General features: G+C 34.1%; 1 long non-coding RNA gene across 8 annotated transcripts; it reads left to right on the top strand.

Annotated features, from left to right (window-relative positions):
- The first annotated feature begins 12,860 nt into the window (after positions 1-12,860).
- Positions 12,861-16,712, top strand: LOC145093948 (uncharacterized). 8 transcript variants are annotated; one of them, XR_013703158.1, is made up of 5 exons: positions 12,861-13,420; positions 13,791-14,210; positions 14,548-14,614; positions 15,637-16,234; positions 16,458-16,712. It is a non-coding gene; the product is annotated as an uncharacterized LOC145093948 (long non-coding RNA). The 8 variants fall into 8 exon arrangements; XR_013703154.1 differs by adding an exon at positions 15,145-15,217 and having other exon boundaries at positions 12,865-14,210; XR_013703159.1 differs by adding an exon at positions 15,145-15,217 and having other exon boundaries at positions 12,865-14,210; positions 14,548-14,606.
- Positions 16,713-17,104: the final 392 nt, after the last annotated feature.

Raw genomic sequence — 17,104 nt, forward strand, 5'->3', positions numbered from 1 at the left:
TTTTCTTTAGTTCTCTATAAAATATAGAGAATTATTAGGTGGAATTCCACCCCCCCCCCCTCCCCCATCCCTAATTCTATATAAAATATAGGGAATTAATTATGTGGAATAACAATTAGCTTTCTTTCATATTTCTTTATTCTTGCATGTAAACAAACGTGGGAAAGCAAATAAATTCCAATTCTTATGATAAATAGTTTCATTTTATGTTCTTTTTGTATGCCATATTATATCATAATTATGCATTTATTTTAAGCCTATAAAAGCATTGGTGTATTGATTAATATATGTTTGTTCTAGAAAGACAATAATATATTAGAATAAAAATACCCCGTGGGGAGTTAAATAACCAATTAGAAAGAGTCCGGAGAACTAAAAATAAATAAACAAAATCATAACATAACATATTCAAGACGAAATGAGAGGACCAAACTCCAAGATGATGACCAAAAATACCACCAATATCAAATTACAACTTAATAGCTTTGAACTACAATCGAATGCAACAAAAATTGTGACCAGAACACTGAGATACCAGTCCATCATAAGTAATAGCAACTTAGACCTTTTGTATGAGAAAATATCAACATCGAGTCCAATTGAAAATCATTCCAATGTGTGGTAAAGTACCATATCAACCTCAAGGGTGAAATGGTCTAGATGTGGAACTGATTAACTGAGACTTCCAACAAACATACCAACCCTCAAAATTTACATCCAACAACAACAATCACAAAAATAAAAGTTCAAATTCCATATAACCTTATTTCTATTAGGATTTCACACTAGTAGTGAGACCGAGATGAGTATAGTTCCAATTATAACAATTGCCCTTTAGATTGAGACATGTATCCTTGAAACAACACCTTAGCTACAATAATAAAATAGGAACACCATATCAAACACTTTGATCTGTAATTACAATTCATTTTTGTAACACCCAGTTTCCATAATGGATCGGTTTAGGGCTTCAAGGAATCAAAGACAAGGTTTTTGGGTAAAACCATAGAGATGTTACGACGTGATAAGTGATTAAATGAAAAAGTTGATTTAAACTGATCTCACGATGTGGTACATACATGCTCACTGTGTGAGATGCGCTGCAACCCAAGCCCATGATCTTTTAGGGTTCCCTTCGTATTTAAACCCCATAAACTTCATTTTAGGGCTCCTTAACAGCCTTCTTTGTCCTCAAACATAGAAAAACCATAACCCTAGCATCCCCTTGTATTTTTAAGCTTTTGGTGGTATTTATGTGGCTTGAAAAAGAAGGAATCGCCTTTGGAGCAGAGATCCAGCTTGGAAGCTTCATTTGCATCTTCTAGCAACATCTTTGGACCACTGTGAGTAACCAAGATTCAGTATTTATGATTCCTTGTTGCTAGATCTAAGATTTTATGCATGTTTATCCATGGATAGTTGAGTTAGAGTGTTGGGACTCCATAAAGTTAGCAACTTTATGGGTCCTTAGAGTCCCTTGGTGACTATATGTGATGGATCTGATGTTTGGATGATGTTTGAGCTAATGCTTGAGGTTTTGACCTCCTTTTCTTCATAAATGCCCTAATTTAAGCTAAATCTTGCATTGGACATGCAAGACCTTAAAGCATTGATTTTTATGGTCTTTGGGGTGTTAGTAAGCCTTCTAGAGAAGATGGATTAGTGGCTCAATAGATCAAGAAGTTTAAGCATCAAATGTCGTTCAGACTGATCTCGCAACATGAGACTATGCCTTTCATGTCGTAAGGTTCAAGAGTCTCGACTATTTTGTCATTTAGTATCTCACTCCGTGAGCAATTGTGTAAAACCCCAAAAATCAAGGGTAAAAATTTCATTTTTAATATAACTAAAACATTGATACCATTTATTTCAAACATTCCAAATCATCGTTAAGTAAATCATTTAACAAAGTTTATCCAAAAATCATTCATTGCGGAAATCATAGGTGTGTGCACTGCGATCAACCCAAGCCATTCATTTCCAAATTGATGATACCTGAAACCAAAACTGTAAACCATAAGCACAAAGCTTGGTGAGTCCCCCAGAGTATACCCCACACACAATCCACATAACACATATCATATTAGCTGTAAAAGCTAGCTCTACCACATAAGCCCTGCATATAATCATATAAGGAAGCCTTGGAAACCCTACAGGGTCTTACTCCGGGTGCCATGGGAACCCCCACATGGTCTTAGCCCAATGCCTCGGGAACCCCCCGGGGTCTTTGACCTAGGATCCCAAGGAAACCCTCCAAGGTCTTACACCTAAGTGCCTTGGGAACCCCCTGAGGTCTTTGACCTAGGATGCCAAGGAAACCCTCCAAGGTCTTACACCTAAGTGCCTCAAGAACCCCCCGAGGTCTTCAATGCAAGTATCATAAAGACAACTAGCATACCAAATACCACACAATCAACTAGCATACTACATATGTAAGTATTTCTCATGGGAACCCCCGCATGGTCTTCACATAAATAGATAATGTGTCAATAACACATTCGCAACAATCATCACTACTAAATAAATGGCCGGCCTTGGTGCCTTAGACCAATTGGTATAGTGAGAAGACTCACCTCAAATGCAGAAGCTTCCTGAATGAAATCTTTAGTTGCTTCCCTGTCCACTACCTGAGCTATCAATACCAACCAATATAGCTAATTAGCAATTAGGTCCCATTCCATAATCCTTAATCCATAAATGGGGTAGAATGACCATTCTACCCTTGACCCAGTATGATCCAAAACCCAGACCCAAACCCAAAACAAAACCCCAACACTATAATGTCCATGAATCCATCAATGGCCCAATTTTAATCCAAACACTTAATCCCAAAATGCAAAAAAACCACTTGTGGCCCAATCCATGGCCCAATTTTCCAAATTAGGCCCAAGACCCTAGTGGGCCTCCACAAATAAAATATCAACCCAAAATCTGATGACCCAATGGCACCCAAAACAGCAAAGCCCAGAAGATGGCCCAAACCGAAACCCAAAAACCAAAATCCCATTCTGCTGAGTACACTGGGCGTACTCAGCTTGTACGCTAAGCATACTGTCTTAAGGGCTTGTACGCCCAGCGTACTCCTCCTGTTGACCAACTCTCAATCATAGCTCTTAATCCATTAAGCCAAGACGTCCAAAACCTCAAAATGGCTAAATATAAGCGAATTGATCCATAAAGTCGAATGCTTTAAGCCTTTGCATGGATTAATGAAGCCTAAACACAAAAGATGAATTCCAAAAGGTCAAAATCACTCCCAAAATGTCTTAAAACTTCTTAATACCTTAAGACCTCAGTTCAAGCTTCCAGATCTGACTTCAAAGGACTTCTTATGTCATAAAGCTTCCAATTTTATGACTTAGCATTACTCAATGGGGCCTAAATCTAAACCCTAAGTCCCAAACTTGATCAAATGAGTAATAAATCATTCATGGAAGGTTTATACCCCTCAAGACCTAAACTTTATGACTCTAAAACCTCATTAAGGACCTAATAAGGGGCTCAAAGGTTCTAGAGTAACTTCTACTCATAAGAACCACCTCAAAGGGACCAAAACCATAACAATGTACCACTTAGCTAGATCTACATGGAAAAGTTGTCAAGGTTGAGAGTTTATACCTCCAGAAGATAGATCTAGGTGCCCAACGCTTGGATCCAAAAGCTCCAAATCAAACAATGACTCTTCAAGAAGTTCCTTCTTCCTCCTCTAGTACAAAAACACACCAAAAATCACTTTGAAGCTCTACAATCACTCAAATGGGGGCTAAGGGTCGATTTCTAAGGTTTAGAGGGATGGGGGTGAAGGTATTAAGGTTAGGTTATGAAATAAGGAGCTTAAATAGGGTCCAAGACCCTAAAATAGGGTTCTGATCTAACTAGAGTACGCCCATCGTACATATGGTACGCTCAGCGTACTCCAGGGAACATTTGTGACCATCCTGGTCAATATGCCCAGCATACTACCTTCTTCACTAGTACGCGTCGCATACTCTTTGTGTACGCCAGGTGTACTCGGCTAAGCCTGAAAACCACGAAACTTTCGAAGGCCATAACTTCTTTGTTATAAGCCCGATTCCGACGATCCTAATATCCACGGAAAGGTGACGAGAAGCCCTACACTTCTAACAACTCAAACCTTTCTTAAGACCTTCAAAACAAAAATCCATTTTCCACAAAAGCCCGATCTGCCACTTTACTGAAATACTCCTAGGCTCCAAGACACGAATCGAATACCCTGATCACTTCTAATACATCACCCACACCCAAATGGTCTAGGTCTTACCTTCCTAAAAGTTGTAATCCTTATAATGACCGACATTGGAACCACAGCCTTAGACTATGATTCAATTCGGAACAAAGCATTACTAATTGATGGTTATGTCGTGAGGGGCAATTGACGGTTGACTTTCGTTGACTGTTGAATTTTTGACCAGTTTAAATCTGGTTCAATTGAAGGATTTGGATTGTTGATTAAGATTCTTCCATGATTTGGTGTTAGAGGGCTCGTGGGAGCAAGCAGTACAAAAAGAGGATCATGTCACAATGTTTTTGGGATCTTCGATTCAGGTGAGTTATCCTTACTGTACCCTTGGATCGATGGCATCAATGCCAATCCACTAGTTTTGGTTATCATTTATTAGAGGGATGCCCTAGGGGTTGTATGTAGTCACATAGGATAAACTAAGGACTCTTAATCTAGGTTTTCTTTCCTGTTCCTTGTTTGGTTTTGGCTCTAGAGTAGGATCATTTGTCCAAGTGTTTATCTCACCTCTGGTACATATAGTTACGCATTCCTTGGAGAGTTGGTTATTTATCCTTGTGTTGTAACGCCCCAAAATACGGGCCAAAAATTTCATTTTTAAATAGGTGATTTGCAAAACGTTTGTAACAAAATATCATTCGACCATATCATTTAATAAAACATGTCTCGTGTCTGTAAACCAAAACGTAAATCATAATAATGTCAGAGTACAAATCCCAGAGTGTCTCGTAGTGCAGAAAAACAAGAGCGTGTGTGTGATATGCCGCTACGCGCCAGCTCCTTCCCCTTGGCTGAAAAGGTACCTTAAACAACAACTAAAAACCTTAAGCACGAAGCTTAGTGAGTTCCCCCACTGTACCACATACCATATAACCACATATCATACATATATTGTCAGGCATATCTGGGTGCCCGACCTACCCCTTCGGTCATCTCGACCGAATATTAGCTAGCATATCTAGGTGTTGACCTCCCCTTTGGTCCTCTCGACCGTATACTGACTAGCACATCTGGGTGATGGTCTCCCCTTCGGTCCTCTCGACCGGATGCTGGGGACTATTTCACCCCCTATTACTACCATATAACACATATCACATAATCTATCTATCATGGTTGGGCATGACTGCCCCTTCGGCCCTATCGACCGGTAAACCGGGGAATATCTCCCCTACTATTACTAGCACATAGCATCATATCATACTAGCACATAAACATATCACAGGTAGTAGCAAACCAAGATGAATACCACAGAGACAATCATCTAATCATACAACTCCTACTGGTGAGCTGGCATTGTGGCCGTAGACCCACTGCTACTGGAAGGTAACTCACCTCGAAAGTAGCTGCTGAAAGTCTGCTTGCTGAGCACCTGACTGCTGAACCGGTAATCCTCCGGCTATAAATCATGAACATAGATTAGACACTCATAAATACCCTTAGGTCAAATGACTGACCCTCCCCTGGTCCAAGGTCTACTCCTTGGTCAAAGTCAACTTCCAGTTGACTGGACTCGCCGAGTCATGGCATAGACTCGCCGAGTCCTTCTCCTACTAACCCGTTCCTACTCGACAAGTCCCTCTTCCCACTCACTGAGTCACCCTCAACTCACTACTTGGGACGATTGAACCGACTTGCAACCCGACTCGCCGAGTCCAAGAACAACTCGCCGAGTCCCTACGAGCAGATCTCCTGCTCGCTTCCAAATCCCCACCGGAGCATCCTTTTTGAGGATTTGGGTTTCTGGGACTATTGCTACACGCTAAATTGCTAATTCCGCATGTAGATACGAAGGGTTGGAACTCCAACACTTAAACCCCTCTCACTCAGTAACAGTTCATTTGACTCGCCGAGTTTGAAGATCAACTTCTCGAGTACCAGACAATCTTCATAGGAATCACCGAGTTGTTCCTCCAACTCGCCGAGTCTAAGGCCATCTTCATAGAACTCGTCGAGTTCCACTTTGGGACTAGCCATGTCCCTTGACCCATTTCCCATATAGACCAAATCTGAGACATGCAACGCTTCAAAACCATAGATCTAAGTTCCTAGGGCATGCTTATCACGTAAAGTTGCAAACTTTACGTGCATGCATGGCCCTACAAGCTCCAAAAGGCAAATCCAAGCTTTTTATGAGGTCATACACTCAATGGGAACCTCAATCACTCCAACCACAGAAACTTTATACTTCTAATACGTCCATAAGGTCTAGATCTGAAGTCCTTTCAGATAATTAAGCACGAACACAAGGAGTATGGTGTTTTAGGGCTTGAAAACCACCATTTTAGCGACAAAAATGGAATCTAAAGAACTAGTGATCAAGGTAGGGGCTTTTCTACCTGAATGGAAGCCTCTTGCAGTGTAGATTCCGGATCTACCTCCCCTCCTTGCACACTACCACCTCTTTCTTTTTCTTCTAAGCTCCAAACCTTCTTCACAAAGCCAAAAATCCCTCTCAAGAACAAAATGGGGGCTAGGGTTTCGCTCTTCAGCTCTCTGGAAGTGTTAGGGACAAAGGAGGCCAAGTTAGAGCGTTTAAATAGGGTGCAAACACCCGGATTAGGGTTTTTTTCCCAAACAGGGTCTACTCGCCGAGTCCGAGAACCGACTCGCCGAGTCCAAAGTTCAGTCCCCGCGTCTTATCCCGCTCCTACTCGGCGAGTTGGTCCATCAACTCGCCGAATCCAAGGCAAAAATGCATTATTTTAAAATGTTAATTACAAGGAGTACGTACCAGGAACCAGGTGCTACATGTGTATAGGATGTTGCTATGCTGTAGTGATCTGCTATATTTATGTATATCTTGGTGTAATAGGAAGCAACAGTAGTGGTATGTTGGTTAGAGTACCTATAGGTTGGTTATCGTCTAGTGGAGTGCCCTAGGGGATGTATGTATTCATGTAGGATAGCTTCAGAACTCTTGATCTAGGCTTTCTTGCGTGTTCCTTGTTTGGTTGTGGCTCTAGAGTAGGATCATCTGTTCGGGTGGCTATCTCACCTCTGATTACTTATGGTTATGTATTTCATGGAGATTAGCTAGTAGCGGAGCACTGTGTTGTGAGAGGTCTACTAGGCGGTAGTGAGTTGTATGATTGGTATTTGCATGTATTATGTGCTTACTTGATCCTTGATTGTTTATATGTTGACATGTTGTGGCAGTTGAGGTTTCGGCGGTCTTGTTGTGTGCTATAGGCCAAGACACCCAGTGCGGGCCGACTGTAAGTTGTACACACAGAGGCCTAGTAAGAGCGGTTGGGTTGAAGCAGCATACCAACTTACTTAGGGTAATCCAATCCAATGATTCTGGACCCAATATACATGCTTGTATATGTTCTGTTGTGTGCGATATTTTGGGGGAACTTACTAAGCTTCGTGCTTAGCCAGTTGTTATTATTTTTTAGTCCAGTCTGATGTCGTGGGAAGACGAATGCAGGACTGTACACATTCATCAGTAGAAACGAAGATTCTACGTTATCTTATTACTTTGATTTTCAACAAATATAAATTGGAACAAATGTTTTTTCTTGATATGGATTTTATAATGTGGAGTTTTACCTTAATAAAAATAAAAAAATTTGTTGTGAAAATGGAACGTTACAGTTTTGAAAAAAGAGTCGGGATTAACATTCTACACTAAATATTTGCAAATCTTTACCCAACATAAATACAATCTAACTTTCAAGTTAAGGGAAGTCGTATCTTAAAAGCATCAACCATGAACACTAATGAAACCTAAAAACATTGTCTTCTCTAATTCTACCCCACTTTACTCTTATTACCCATTACAAGTTGTAAAAAAAAAGCACCAACATAATCAGTCTAGATTTTAGTTTTTACGCCTGTGTTTAACCCATTTTGCTTTTAAGATCTTGGATTTTTTTAATATATATAACGTGTCATTACATGCCTTCCATATTGCCAAAATAATAGTGCCGACAAGAGCAAAAATATGATCTTTTAGGTCTCAAATCTGCTCCAGCCCATGTATCAGCCCAAGCCCAAATTGTCATCGCAAATGAATAATCCATAAACAAATAAATTATGTCATCTTATTTGGCATTGCAACGTTTTTCATTTAGTTATAAGAGAAAAAGAGTTTAATATATTATGAAAAATAATTATATATTCTGAAACTCTAAAACCATATATATATATATATATATATATATATATATATATATATATATATATATATATATATATATATATATATATATATATATATATATATATATATATAGAACTAGGTTCAAGTATTATAACTAATTATTATGCGGATATCGTATGCTATGAGAATTACTAAGAGAATAAATTGTTTAGCAATGCGAATACGTTCAACCTTACAAAAATATCGTCATTTTCATGCATTCTCGCTAATTATTATTTATTTTGTTTTCACACATCGTTTTTCACTCATTTTCATTCTGACAGAATACGACCCAATAAACATTCTGACAAACATTTTGACAGAAATGAGAATAATAATAATAAGTGTATAATAACCTTATAGACGATTTAATTAGTGAGAATGTGTATTAATGACAATAGTTATGTATGATTAAACGTATTCGTATTGCTAAACAACTTATTCTCTTAATAATTCCCATAGCATACGATATTTGCACAATAATTGGTTAGAATACAATAACCTAATCCTATATATATATATATATATATATATATATATATATATATATATATATATATATATCATACATATTTATAAAGCTAACATTTTTCCTTGAACCTCATGCATTTGAAACCCCCATAAAAATTTGCAAACAACTCATGCTATTGAACCTCTTATTTTAATGAATACCACTCAAAAGTCTCTTAATAATGATTAACAATTCAAAGGTTTTATAACTTATATAATATGTTTAATATACAATTAATGGATACGCTACTATAAAAAGGTCAATCTTTTTTAGTAGAGACACAAATATAAATCACATACAAAATTCACAAAGAAAACAAGTTTATAGTTTTTTGTGTTGGTTTGAGGGCTTTGAACAATTTTTCGACCCATGTTATTATGTTGAAGTTTTCAATTTGTAAGTTTGTTATATAGTAATTTTTTTTGTATTTTCTTGATTTATGTATTCTTTTAAGAATAACATTGTATGTTGTTGTTGAAATTTCAATGTAAATTAGATTAGATTCATGTTATCGATCATATGTTATGAAAGGTGATATATATAATATTTAATTATCTATTGTATACATGTTTGTATGTTCATGTTGCTTTAAAACAATAATTACTTCAAAATCATGGATATGTCATATTATCCGTATTATCCATGTAAGCGTTTTTTAAAATGCAATTTGTCTATATTATCACTTTATATTTTAGTATATGTTTAACATTTTAATTATAATAATAAGTGTTTTTTAAAAGTTTCTTTCACTTATTAATAATAACAAGTGGTTTTAAAATTAGTAAGCAATAATTATAAATAATAAAATCCAATTACATGGATATGTCATATTATCAATGCAAGTCTCTTTTGAAATGCAAATTGTCTATCTTATCACTTTATTATTTAGTGCATGTTTCCCATTTTAATAATAATATTAAATGTTTCTTAAAACTCATCTTTAACTTATTATTAATAATGAGTGGTTTAAAATAAATGAATAACAATTTTCAATGATAATAACATCAAATTATAAATTACATTTAGCTATAAATAAATTGTATTTTAAATGAACATCATTATTGAAATTAGAAAATGATCGTATAAGTAAAAATATAATTAATCAATAATAATAATAATAATAATTAAAAATAATACTAAATAGATAATTATATGTAATTCTATTAATGAGGAATGTGGGTTGATGTGAATGAATATTATTGTTCAAAATAATAGAGATTATATATATATATATATATATATATATATATATATATATATATATATATATATAGGGTTAGGTTCATGTGAGACGGCCTAATTTTGTGAGACCGTGAGAGCATTTTTTTTATTTATTTTTATTTATTTTTAATTTTTTTAGTTAACTCAAGTTTCGAAAATAATATTTAAAAAAAGAAATTTTGGATTTTTCCATTTATTTTGCATTTTAAAATTATTTTTTAGAATATGTACAGTGTAATATTCTATTAGAATATTTCACGTATTTTTCAAAAAAAATGGAATTTATTTTTATTTTTATTTTATTTTATTTTAGTTAATTCAAGTTCCGAAAATAATATTTAAAAAAAGAATTTTTAGATTTTTCATTTTATTCTGCATTTTAAAATTATTTTTTAGAATATGTCAGTATAATATTCTATTAGAATATTTCACGTATTTTTTCAAAAAAAAAGCGGAATTTTTTTTAATTTTTATTTTTTTTAGTTAATTCAAGTTCCAAAAATAATATTTAATTTTTGGATTTTTCTATTTATTTTTCATTTTAAAATTATTTTTAGATTTGGTCTTATAGTCTCACAAAATTAGAATGGTCTCCAATGAACCTGAACCTATATATATATTAGTATAAAAATATTATCTCAAAGTTAATGTCAATAACATGACCACTTTAAACATATATTTTTAATTTTCGCTACGCAACGCGTGGGAATTTGTCTAGTATATAATAAAAGACTCATTCTTGTCCACGTGTCATCTTCTTAGCTCAAGATATTTTAAAACGAAGTTCCAAATTTGTGCTTTTATCTTTAAAACAAACCCGTCACATTGCACGCTCTTCATACTCTTTGTTTTTGTTAATCCCATAAATTTAGGAACTAATCCATATATTTTTGGCAATTACCGTGTCTCCTTCTCTCCAACCCTAACAGTCGTCGGCCACATCTCACGCAACAGAAGGTATGTGCTTCTTTGTCATCGCTTTTATCATCTTAAGATATTTTATTGGTCATTTGCGTTATATTTTCCCATTAATGTTATGTTCTTCGACGCTTTCTCTTCTTATTGAATGATCCTGGTAACAGCTAGAGGTTTATTGGAAAAAACTTTGCTATGAGTTTTCTAGATGATTTTTTCTGGTAATTTGGTTTCAAAGAAGGTTAAAATTAGGAAAACTGTATCTTTACAAAATGCTATTCCTTCACTAGATCCATAACACTTACAATCCATGTTATTTTCTGTTATTTATTGTATTTAACACTTCACCTTATCCGCACTAAGCGACAATTGACAAGCCCATGGTTCTGCCGACGTTAAAATACCGGAAGAAAGAGGGAGCCGCCCGTCCCGGGAAACGAAGTAAAATATATTACGAAGCCATTAAAAAGTGAGATTACTCAAATGATAATGTTTTGTTTTTGTATCTAGAGGAGTAGTATTGATCTTATTCCCTCTTTCAAGCTCCCTCTCAAAGCAGATAAAGGTAAGTCTTGATTCGAAGACTTGGGTTGTTCCTAAAACCTTAAACTAAGGAATAATGCAAATGTAAATTGGATGAAAGAGGAATCATATTAGGCATTTGAACACAAGAACTTCAAAAATTTTCATTACGCGCTAATTAGGTTTGTTTCTTTTTCGTTTTTTTGAAATTTTTGGCATATAAACCATTTTGCATTGATTTCCTACTTAATAAATGTTTTGACATGATATGTTGTTTCATTTTGGTTTTAATGTCTTATTATTTCTGGGCTTTTCATGATTAATCTGGAGTTTGTGTTTTCAGGTTCTACTGTTTCTTAAATTGAATATTTCTTTTGTGTTTTGAGTTAAGGAGTTTCCCCTATAGATCGATTGTTATTCAATCTTCATGTAAATCTTCTCGCATGGTATTATTCGGTTGAATAACATAATTGATAGTTAGCACATTTATTTTTTACAATTTTCTTTTTGAACTTAAAGAGCGTTCACTGTGATGATGCAATTTTTAAGAAAATGTATAATTAATTAAAATAAATAAGGATGAGAATAGACACAAATTTAGTTGGTCGTATTTATAAGGAGAATGCCTCATGTTCATCGGGTTAGAATGTTATATAAATTCATTTATAAGATTTATAAATTATGATGTCAGACCGAAGGGTTATTGCATTTTTTGGGATTTGATTGTGAGCTCAGTGAGTGAAGAAGCCAAAACAGAAATTGAAGAAGAGGAAAAATGTCTTTTCATGAATCTTGAATGGAAAGGGAAAGGATTGATACAAAATTAATCAAGGCACCATGTTGTGTTGAAAATTTCAATTGTCGCCATTGCCGTAATGAAGCCACTGTACGTTTATTACTATTTGGCTTCGATATCAACTCATATGAAAAAGTTATTGTGAATTTATTTAGCCACTAACTTTCTACATTATTACTAACTTTCTACATCATTTGATAAAACAGATTAATTGTCAATGATCAGATTCATCGTTACAATGTTCCTTAACATGAAATAAAAAAATATAGGTTTTGTGTTTTGTGTTTTCATTCAAGATTAGCATGTTCAAGTTCTATTACAATCCTCTTTATGTTTGTTATTATTATTATTATTATTATTATTATATATATATATATATATATATATATATATATATATATATATATATATATATATATATATATATATATATATCATTACCTATATGTAAGAGAATTCTACTTTGATACACGTCGATCACTTTCTTCCTTCAGCCAATAAAAAAACTATGGGCGGGCATTTTTAACTTATTCTGCTTCTACCGCCTCAATTAGCCTCAACCTTAGTCATTCTCTCTTTTCTCACGCCATTTCCCCCTGCCGCCGCCACATACTGCTTCGTTTCGCAGCCAAAGCTAAAGAAAACAAGTTTGATACACGTCCATAAGTTTGTTGCCTCCTCCCATAAGATGGTTGGTAGGCGGCATTCTCAACTTATACGGTCATTAGAGGTGCTTCACACCGCCTTGCCTTCACCTCATTCGCTTTAACCAATTGGAAGCAAGCCACCGCCACAGAAGACTTTACAGTGGGTTTTGCTTCTAGGTTTTCCACTAGCTATTTCATTTAACATATTCCACCTCCTGCTTATTCTCCTTTCAATTGACCGACATGGCTTTTCACCAACCTCCTATACTACCGCTTCTCCCTTCTTTTATTCTCACATCGATACTTTGTTTCTTTTGTTTCAAACATGCATCTTTCTTATACTTCATTCCTCCTCCATGGCTCCCGACTTTCCCAATTTTCAATCGGTGCCTCCCAACCATTGGTACAGTTTGAGTGGGCGACATTCTCCCTTCTTTTATTCTCACATGATTGGATTTAAAATCGACATCGCCCTTTTAATTGTATTGTTATCTTCTCAATTTGAGTGTTTTGATTAAACGAGAAGGGACTGCCCCTTGTCATCCCATGAACTAACTTGTCGCCTGTCGGGATGTAGCTAACTTTTTATATCATAATCTCTACAAAAGCCCTAATTTGTTTTTTCTCGTTGCCATATGTATTGCTTCCTTCATTCCGTGTCAGTTGAGTGTTCGTCTGCTCCGCTCTCTTCACGCTACCGTCTTATGATATTAATTAATCGATTATGTTGAGTCAAGAAACCGTGATTACGATTTGGTGTTCATCTTTTGTAGGAGATTAGTTTCTGCTACCTAATTCAGGTCTTTGGCTTTTACTTTTGGTTGCTGATTAACAAGTTTGAAAAATATGTTGTTATCTTAGACCTAACTTCCTTTGATCGCTCTTGGTTAAGGTGCCTCTCTGTTTCTTTATTACTTTTCAATTTTGGTAGTACTTATTGATATTTTTTACTGGGGAAAATGAAATATTACAATAGTAAAAGGTAAGGAAAGCTTTATGTTTGTTCTTCAATTTTGGTTTATGTCGCATGGTAGGGAGTCTGAATGATTTTCTTATTTCTGCTTCTTGGGTATTTTTGTATTAATTGTTTGCTTTACTTTCTGGTGGTCTGTGCAACATCAAAATTTTAGAACTGCTATGGCTGAAGATATGCAAGTCTACATGTCAGATCCAATATTTTTGGCCTTTAGAAGGTAATCATGAAAGGAGAGGATTTGCAATTGTTAAAACTAAAATTAATCGTTTTCTATTTTTTGTGAAGATTCTTAATGGTTCATATAATAATCTAATGGTAATTATTGATTAGGTAATAGATTTTTTTTGAAACGGATTAGGTAATAGATGAATATCAAAAGGGCATGGTTATTCATGGAAGAACATACAACAAGATATCACTGATCAACGATTTATCTTAATGATGCTTTAAACATGTTTCATGTTCGTATTAACAGTTATGGTTCGTTGTTGCATAGTTGATGTTCATTGTTTATATATGATATTATCTTTGATTCATTTTTTTTAACCATATAGGACCCTACTGAAGCGAAGAAGCTGTTGAATATTCAGAGATAGTTGGAAGAAACAAAAGGGTATCTTTGTAAGCATTAATTCATTAAAATGATATCTATCATGTGCCAAATTAAATTTGATATAATTTCTATTTTGCTCTATAGCATGGTTACAACATGAGAATAGATAAAAGGATGATTAAAAAACGTTAGAATTATATCATATGTGTTGTACTTATGAATCTAGCAATTTTCTTTCATTTTTACTTCTAGAGTGATTGTAAGCTGGATGGATAAATCATAAAAATTGTTGAATATATCAGTGTAGATGCTTTGCTTTCTGAAAGATCTGTCTTGAAAATGTCGTATCAGTCAAAATGGATTTTTTTTTTCTTGTTTCTTACCTTATTGGTATCTTTATTCTGATCTACTTATTTCATTGGTATTAATTTGTATCATTGTCAAATTAATGCTTCAAAACTCATTTATGGTAAATATGCATGTTTGACGGTTCTTGACATGGGATTAAATCAAATCCGGCCATAAGTGATATCACACTGCAATTACTAATTAAAGTGTACAATTCTTAGTTAGTTTGTTTTTGTTATTATGGTTACAGATGTATGGAGATTGTTCCAAAAGAAGCTATTAAATAACACAATCCCCATTTTCTGTATTTTCTTTTGGTCAAGGTATCAAAATTTTGTATTGCCTTTTTCCTTCTTTTAGATATGTTACTTGGGTTAAAATACATCCATGATCCATCGTAGCTATTTTTTTGTAGTTTTTTTTTTTTTTTTAAATCATTGATCCCTCAACTATTCTTTTATTTTGATTCTTCTCATATATATATATATATATATATATATATATATATATATATATATATATATATAAATATATATATATATATATATATATATATATATATATATATATATATATATATATATATATATAATGTCCAGTTTACTTCATAAGTTTCTTATTCCGAAGTAATTTTATTGATAAAGTTAATTAGAATAGCATCAATTTTTAAAGAGAAGTGGTTTGTTCATATTTCTTTATGGTTGCACTTTTAGTAACTTTTTTTGTTTTTGCTTTTGTGTAGGTTGTTTTGACTTCAACGTGTGTGAATCTGTTCTTCTTCCTTAATGATTACAATCTGAGTCTTTTTTCTTTGGTAGGTGGTGTCCCATTTTGCAATCTGACACGAGAAAGCCATAAATTGTCGCCATGAAGAAAAAATCAAATATGTTGGACACTCCAGCCCTCGCCTACTGCAACTCCTGAAATGTCTATACCCTGGTTAAATCAATTGAAGAAAGCACATCCAATTCTTCACGAAAGATGCTTCCACAACAACATTCCAAAATGAAACAAACGGGTATTTGGGTTTGAGGAATTTTAATCTTTTCAAAAAGATTGAATGTAGGGACATTGTTACAGTTTATTTAGCGGAATTAGTGGGGACAAATTCTCTTTTTGCTATTAAGTGTATGGATAATGAGTTTTCAGAAAGAAGAAAGAAGATGCCAAGGGCAGATATAAAGAGAGAAATTTGGATCCATCCTTTTTTACCGACTTTATATGTGCATTTTGTATCCGAGAATTTATCGTGTTTGGTTATGGAGTATTGACCAAGTGGCGGTCTTCATTTCTCAGAAAAAAAAATAGCCGGATCAATATTATATTGACGAAGCACCAAGGTACCCTGAAATAGCAACATACTGTTTATAGCATTCTATTTTTTACATCATTATACTTTCAATTGTTTTGTTATCAAAGACAGTATACTTTGAAAATCTACCCAATGTAGATAGATAATATGATATTGTTGTGATCGGGAGTTTTTAAAGTACAAGTCTACAAGAGGAAGAAATAATCGTAGAAAGTATGTGGCTATTTACTTTTATTTCTTCTTATTTGCAGATTCTATGTTGCAGAAGTCCTCACATTAGCATATCTACACATGCTTGGAATCGTATACCAGGATCTAAAACCCAAAAACATTTTATTTTGAGAAGACGAACACATCATGCTAAATGATTTAGACCTCTATCTTCATTGCACTGTGAAAATGTGATTCCTTTCATTGCTTTAGCTTTGTTCATCCAGATTGTCTTTCTTCATCAGATAAAAATCTTTATGAATTAGTTTAATTGCTTTTATTATCATTTGAAATAACTTTTCCATCTTCCATTTCTTTCTATTTATTAGATTTTCTTGAGTTTGTTGCTTAACCAACAATAATATATATTTTTAAATGATCTCTTGTTGGCTTCCAAAAGCTAAAGATGGACTGAAATTAAAAAATATTTAATTTATGTCATGTCCGGGAGGCCACCTGATGTCTTTGATAATTCATTATGGAGATTAATGTATCCACCTAATCTCTTTTTTTTTTTATTTACTTCTTCCATTTCATTCATATTTTCTTGTGTTGTTTATTGCTTTTGTTTTCAGTATAGAGATGCATATAAATCGAATTTTAAAATCCGAAGATATAAAAGCAATGCAAAATCATCAAATCTGCATAGAAATTTGGTATTGATATTTACAAGTGGCTTAAAATAAGT

Source organism: Lactuca serriola, chromosome 3 (assembly GCF_051521515.1).
Source record: "Lactuca serriola cultivar US96UC23 chromosome 3, Lser_US96UC23_V15, whole genome shotgun sequence".
Lineage (NCBI taxonomy): Eukaryota > Viridiplantae > Streptophyta > Magnoliopsida > Asterales > Asteraceae > Lactuca > Lactuca serriola.